This window comes from Olea europaea, chromosome 2 (genome assembly GCF_002742605.1).
Source record: "Olea europaea var. sylvestris chromosome 2, O_europaea_v1, whole genome shotgun sequence".
Taxonomy (NCBI): domain Eukaryota; kingdom Viridiplantae; phylum Streptophyta; class Magnoliopsida; order Lamiales; family Oleaceae; genus Olea; species Olea europaea.
In genome coordinates, this window is record NC_036238.1 from 20,577,142 (window position 1) to 20,584,892 (window position 7,751).

Sequence of the window (7,751 nt, forward strand, 5' to 3'; positions counted from 1 at the left end):
GGTTGGGCAGTATTGACGTCATATCCACCAAGTGCATGAGATTGATAGGGTGATGTGACAAGATGTAAGGAATTTGCAATAATTATGTCTCTTGAGATCACGGCGAAAATGAGACCGAGCTAATCTTTGGAGGTCGAACTGGTATGTGAATGAGGTATGTTCTGCAAACATTAAATGTGAGACTGTAGGTCGGTAGTCAATAGTATTTACATTTAAGTTATACTTTCATCAATTATACATTTCATCAATTTTTATCAAAATATTTGAAAATCAGATTTTTAACTACACAAGGGCAGCTTAATGGTAAAGGTTAGAACATATCTACAAAATTGATCAAAGCTTTCTTTTTAACATTTGTTAATGCATTTTTTGTCAAAAAACTTCCCATGAAACCTTTTTGTAAGTGCTGCTTGATTGCTTACCCCACCACCATTTTATCATTTTCAATGAAAATCATTTTGTTTAGATTATTTTATAAGTGGCATCAGATCAGTGTCGAAATTGAAGAGAATTTGTACAAGTTCAGATGCAAAACCCAGAAAGCAGTAAGCACCAGTTACACCACCAATCCAACACGGAGGTGGTAGGCAATGATAGAACTACTGACAGTGGTCCATTAAGCGGACCATTGAACAAGAAAGGTGACAAGAAGAGCTCAAGGTTCAATATACAGGATTCCTCTGCCAGTAGTGGTGGTGCTTCCAATGATGACTATGTTAAGATCACATTCGACGTCGAGGAGGACTCCGTGGCGGTGCACAGCGCCAAAACCCTGGAGAAGAAATCATCGTTTGGATCTTCAGTTGTGAGAAATTCATCTTTAAAAGTTAAGCAGGTTTCCAATGAGCTCAAGCGGTCGGCGTCTTTGACCCGGCAGCCACAACCCCGGAGTTTAGATCTGACTAAATGTGCCTTCGCTCATGCCCTTAAAGGGCTGAAGTTCATTAGCAAGACTGACGGTGGCGCCGCCTAGGAAGAGGTGGAGAAGAAGCTTGACAAGGTAACTACCACCACCAATGGCTTGCTTCCTCGTTCCCTCTTCGGAGAATGCATCGGTTAGTAAAATAAAAAAAAAAATTATTCCCCATCCCAACAATTATTGCATCTTGTTTTAGATGGTCATTTAATCCATGCGACATGTTTGTAATTAATAGGTATGAACAAGGAATCAAAAGAATTTTCCGGAGAACTTTTTGACGCACTTGGATGCCGGCGGAATATCACTGGCGATTCCATCAATAAAGCTCAGCTGAAAGAATTCTGGGATCACATATCGGATCAAAGTTTTGATTCTCGGCTTAAAATCTTCTTTGACATGTAAGGATCAGAATCTTCGAACACCATTACCAATTATTTATGAATGAAAACCTTCATTTTTAGCATTTTTCTTTACTTATCAATGACTTGACTTAATTCCACAATTATTTCAACACAGGGTTGATAAAGATGCCGATGGCAGAAAAACTGAAGAGGAAGTCAGAGAGGTATAATCTTTTCCTCTTTATTGACTTGATCAAAGATGTTATGGTATCAAGATGCAAACTATTTTAGGATAATAATATTCCAAGAAACTATCAATAATTCAATAAATATGAATGCTTATTCGGAAATTTCATTCTTGAACAGATTGAAAACTTGGAGACGCTGTTATTGCAAGCTCCAAGCCAATCGGTTAGAGGAGGGGGTGAAGGTCGGAAGTTAAGCAAAATGCTTGGTGAAAAGCTTAAGTCAACTTTAGACCATCCTTCAAAAAGATGGTATCAAGATTTTAAGTACTTTTTATTGGATAACTGGCAGAGAGCTTGGGTGATGGCATTGTGGATTGGAGTTATGGCTGGTTTGTTTGCTTATAAGTATGTGCAGTATAAAAACCGAGCGGTATTTGAGGTCATGGGTCATTGTGTGTGTATTGCTAAGGGCGCCGCTGAAACACTAAAGCTTAACATGGCACTGATTTTGCTTCCAGTCTGCCGGAACACGATCACCTGGCTTAGAAACAAGACGAGGTTAGGTTCCGCTGTGCCATTTGATGACAACTTCAATTTTCATAAAGTAAGTCGAAACCCTTTAGCTCTTAGCAATTCTTGATGATATGCGTATTTGATCAACAGGTTAAAAGAAGTAGGTGATCCAAGTTGATCAATAAGTCTAAGCCCTTGTTTGGTTAAGATTAAAATTAGATTTTTAGTATATTTTGATAAAAGTTGACAAATTTTATGGTTGAAAAGAAGTGAGTCATATGAGATGTATGGTTAACATTAATTGTTGATTTTGACTTGAGATTTTAATCTGGATTAGAAGTGAACTAAATTTTATCTTGATCGCTCAACTTAAACATTTATTACAATTTCATCATTCACTCCCTGTTTACATGAATTCACTAATAATTTAGAGAATAGCCGAATTTCTAACCCTTTGAATATTGGACTAGACATAACACAACAACTAACTAATTCTACATTGATATAGGTGATTGCTGTGGCAATTGCGATTGGGGTTGGAATACATGGAATTAGTCACTTGACGTGCGATTTCCCTCGACTTCTTCATGCAAGTCCTGAGAAGTATGAACCGATGAAGCCTTTCTTCGAAGATCAGCCCACAAGCTATTAGCATTTTGTGAAGGGATGGGAAGGGGTGACTGGAATCATAATGGTGGTGTTAATGGCAATTGCCTACACATTAGCAATGCCATGGTTCAGGCGAGATCGAATAAACCTACCAAAACTATTGAAGAAACTTACTGCATTCAATGCCTTCTGGTATTTCCACCATCTATTTGTCATCGTGTACATTTGCCTCATTATTCATGGCATCAAGCTCTATTTGACCCATGAATGGTACAAGCTGTTGGGAATTTACTTAAATATGCACAGCGGAATTAAACAATTTCAATTCCCATTCAGGATTCAACTTTATATTTAGATAAGAACTGTGATAAGAAATATACATTTTCTTGATTTTACAAACTCCTTCGCGTTATTCCTTTCCAGCAACTTGAATCTACCTTCCACAGCTGTCCAATTGTCCAGACTCCAATGAAATCCACACAGAGAATAGACTGCAACTGCTAGTATTTTTCCTCTTGTGCCAGCAAGAATAATGAAAATCTTATGGATCTCAAACCCTATCCATGTATTTATATAAACCCAAACGAGCTCGGCTCGGTCCGATCCTATGTTTAATTAATCCATTTAATTAAACCCGGTCCGTGAATTAATTAATCCAATTAATTAATTCGGGAATATAAATAACAAATCCAATTAATTAATTTATCCAATGATTGTTAAATTAATCAATTGGCAATTTGCAATCTTCCAATTCTCTTTTGTGTGCGACCCATTAGGTTTCTGACCACGATTCCAAATGACGTGAAATATTATTTTGATCTAATCAAAAATGATAAATTAAACACCCTTTTAATTTATCACAAATTCACACTAGCCGTCCCAAATTGACATCTAACAATGTATCAAGGCAACACATGTGACAAAAATGTCACGTGGTATGACAAAACCAAAACTGTTCATTTACCATAAAATTATTATTCTTTCGTCAATATTATCCGATCAATTACGAGATATGGAAGTATGTCAATCTCGATTATCGATCATATCTTTCATTCTACTATTAAGTCAATATGAGTCGAAAACTCTTTTTCGACTTATATGTATACTTTGACCAAAGATTTTGTTATTGACTTAATTAAACGAAATGTAGATCACAATCTCTTACTATCTAAGAGTGACGAATCATCTATTAGTCATTCACAACCTTCATATGGTTCTTGACATACTCGAACGATGTCGTATTAGCGGCCCTTGGCAGAACAACATCCACCACCATCAAAGTATGACTGTCCTCATACAGGGCACTATGATGACCTCAAGTTATATGACCAATTCCACTACCGAACGTTAGAGATTAACCACTGACACTCAGATAGTTATCCATATGGAATCTCTTAGTGGGTCTCCAATATTTTGTTCTATAACAAAACATCCACGTGGTCATTTAAGTGTCACCACACTTTAGTTCGTGAGATCAGCTACTTACTTCACAAGTAAGAAATACCACACGTGATGGTCTAACTGTATTAACGATATCCGTATCTCGTTATTACTTACGATCACGATTTATTCAAGATCCAATCATATGTAATTTGTATCTCACAATCACAACTCCTTATGATTAACAAATCACTTAAACCTGGATCTTCGGATTCTATTATTAATATTATTTATCACAAAACTAATTTAAATAAATAATAGATCTTGTCAAAATTAAATACATTAAACATATTAAAAGAGTTTATAACCTAAATCAATTGAATTTAGGGCATAACACTTACACAAGCAAACGGTTAGTATCTTGCATTTAATGTTTAGTCTTTTGTGTCGTTTTTAACTAAATCAACTTATCTAAAACTTGTGGCAGACATGGATGTACTTGGCAATCCCCATCACACTTTATGCTGGTGAAAGATTGATTAGAGCATTCAGGTCCAGCATCAAGGCCTTTAAGATCCTAAAGGTAAATAAATTATTAGTCAGTGCTCGATATGTTGAACTAAATACGACTCATAAATCTTACGACGTCCCTTTATTTCTTTTGTTCTAGTTCAAATAACAATTTGTTCGACTGTAGGTGGCTGTTTACCCTGGAAATGTACTGGTCCTTCATATGTCCAAGCCTCAAGATTTCAAATACGAAAGTGGACAATACATTTTTGTCAATTGTGCAACTGTTTCTCCATTCGAGTGGTATGTCGCCTTGAAAATAATATTATTTTTAATTTAAAAAATTATTTTTTAGTTGTCAATATTAAGCCCTTTTTTCGCAATTATTTTTTTGTTTAGAATGAGTTTATGAATATTAAATTTTTGAATGTGTGTGTGGTTAAAAAGTATGAATTTTTTGGATTTACATGAAAAATATTTGATTGTAAGAATGTAAAAAATGAGTATGAGAGGAAATAAATAAATAATTTTTATTTTTTTTTGAAAGAATGATTATCAAATAGAGGCTAATGTAGCACGAGTCAACAAAAATAAACAAGTCAAATTTATCAATTACTATCGTGAATATGTTGATGTTATTCATAATGAAAACTATCGATAGTCGCCCTATGTGGCATAGTAAATTGCCATGTGTATGCCACATAGGGCGACTAACAATAGTTTTCACTATGAATGCCATTATTCATGTCGAAATGTATATAAATTTAATAATTTTCTTCTTAAGATAACTTTTTTTTTCGTGGTCCACTTCTTTTTAGGCACCCATTTTCCATTACACCTGCTCCCGGAGATGATTATGTTAGTGTTCATATTAGAATTGTTGGTGATTGGACGGGACGGCTCTCTGAGGTGAGGTTATTGAGATTTTACCTAATTAAGCCGTGTTTTACAATTATTAAAATGAATGTTTTGGGAAAAAAGAGTTTTGGAATTTTATTTTTATTTTTATTTTTTTATAATGAGTGCTTAAAAAGTAGGAAATTTTTTTGAATTTATATGCATGATATTTTATTTTGAGATTATGTGGTTGAAAATGAATTTGAGAAAAAAATAATTTCGTTTTAATGGTTGTCAAGGATCCATTTGACATTCTGTACTTTAATTTAATTTGTGTTGCATACTTATTTTCAACTATACATTACACAATAAAATATTCTAAAACATAAATCCAAAACTTTTTCCTGATTTTTAATTATACATTTTTCAAAAAATGCTATTCAAAATAATATATTTTTTTAAATTTTAAGGATTTCAAATAGTGGCTAAGTTTTTAACTCTTTATGTAACCACATGACTACATTTTTATGAGGACAATTACTGTTTTGAGTCTTGACAACAAAAATAAAGAATTCTAAGACCAAATTGAGAACAATAATTGAAACCCTTCTAGATATTTGACAATGTGGACTTGACGTATTATAATGTTCGGTTGTATCTACCTATCTAATATATCTATAGTGTTTCATTTATATATATATGTGTGTATATTATACTTTTTGAAAAATTGAAACAAACCCAAAAAATGCATGATATATAATTAACATAAAATCTTTGTTTTATTATTTGGGATTGTCCAAGATTCCAAGAAATTTATATGATCTTGTTGATAAAAAGTTCTTGGTGGTTGTTAATTATTTGGACTAATCTTTTTGGTCTCTTGTGAGGTTTGTCAACCGCCACCTACTGGAAAACGTGGTCTCCTTAGAGCCGACTGTTTGCAGGGAGAGAATAATCCCAAGTAATTTTCCTTTCCAATTTTGCTACACTTTTGATTAAATGTATACAAATTTCGTCTAGGAAACATTCAAAATTAGTACTAATTCATTACTACTATTTTGTCACGATAACGTTGAGTAAAACTTTAATTCTTAAAGTTTTTTTTTTTTTTTTTAACGAGGTGTCCCAGTTTGCGCCAGACTATATATCCTCATCCCTGAACCTCCAGCCCCTCAGCTGCTCAGGGAGGTAAATCGCAAGATGTGCCCTTGTTGGTTCCCAGTTTCCCACATGGCTTTTACTCCTTCCCCAAAGGAAGCTTCTTCCATGGTGATTAATCCACCAATAATTCCTCCTTTATTGGATCAAAGGTTCCCACCAGAAATCGAACTCTCCACGCTTGGTTCCAGAGCCCCCCAATGTGATTGTTCCGCCAACTTGGATGTGCCCTGGGGGGCCTTTAATTCTTAAAGCTGGTTAGAGCCAGTCTTGTATCAGTATTAGACAATAGCCCTCTTTAAGGTACCCATCAACTCTTTTCATCTCGAGAAAGGTGTTTGCTTTTGATATGCCCTTTAAACTTAAAAGGTTGAACTCCAACCTTAAGGGTCCCCTACCGTCCCTGCCCTGAAGTATCGTGAGAAAGGTAAATCGCAGGTTATGCCTCCAAGGGTACAGGATGGAAGGCTGCTTGTACACTTGCACTTACCCAAGAGCCAAATCCATATTTCAGGATTCGAACCCTTGACGCGACAACCTCAAGCAAAGTTGGATTTTTCCACCCTCCCCTTTTACCACTTGGAGATGTGCCTTTAAACTTGCTTATATGGGGGTGGGCATCTGAATAATTAAAAGCTTGCAATTCAAGCTTTAACGTAGTGATATTTGTCAAAATTGAAGTCTTTATATTTTCTTTCTTAACAATGTTAGATTTTTAAGAAAACGAATCTAATTACGTTGTCATTATCCAGCATTCACAGCTTTCCAAGGTTATTAATCGACAGTCCATATGGAGCGCCAACTCAAGACCACAGAAATTATGATGTTGTGTTGCTTGTCGGGCATGGTATTGGAGCAACACCAATGATTAGTGTCATGAAAGACATAATGAACAACATGAAGGCGATGGAGGATCAAGAGCATGTTTTGGAAGACGGAACTGGAGGAGCCACCAAAAACAGCAAGCCTCTACCACCCAATAGAAGAAAGTCAGGATCTGGGTGAGGACATAACTTTAGAACAAATAGGGCATACTTCTAATGGATTACAAGGGAAAAAGGTGTTACGCTCCGATTTTACACGCCTCGGATCCCGAAGTGTCATCTCGCCTCCGAGGTCGAGATCAAGTAGACCCCGTGCAGCACCACATATTTCGACCTGAAAATGACTTTTCCGAAGTGTCTCCGAAGTGATATAGCGATTCCTACTACTGACCTGCCAAAGCATCTCGCCTCCGAGGTTGAGATCAAGTGGACCCCGGTTAGAAGATCCGCCGCCAATTTGAGATTTGTCCTG

General features: G+C 35.7%; 1 pseudogene; it reads left to right on the plus strand.

Annotated features, from left to right (window-relative positions):
- The first annotated feature begins 382 nt into the window (after positions 1 to 382).
- LOC111373532 lies at positions 383 to 7,460 on the plus strand (annotated as a pseudogene).
- Positions 7,461 to 7,751: the final 291 nt, after the last annotated feature.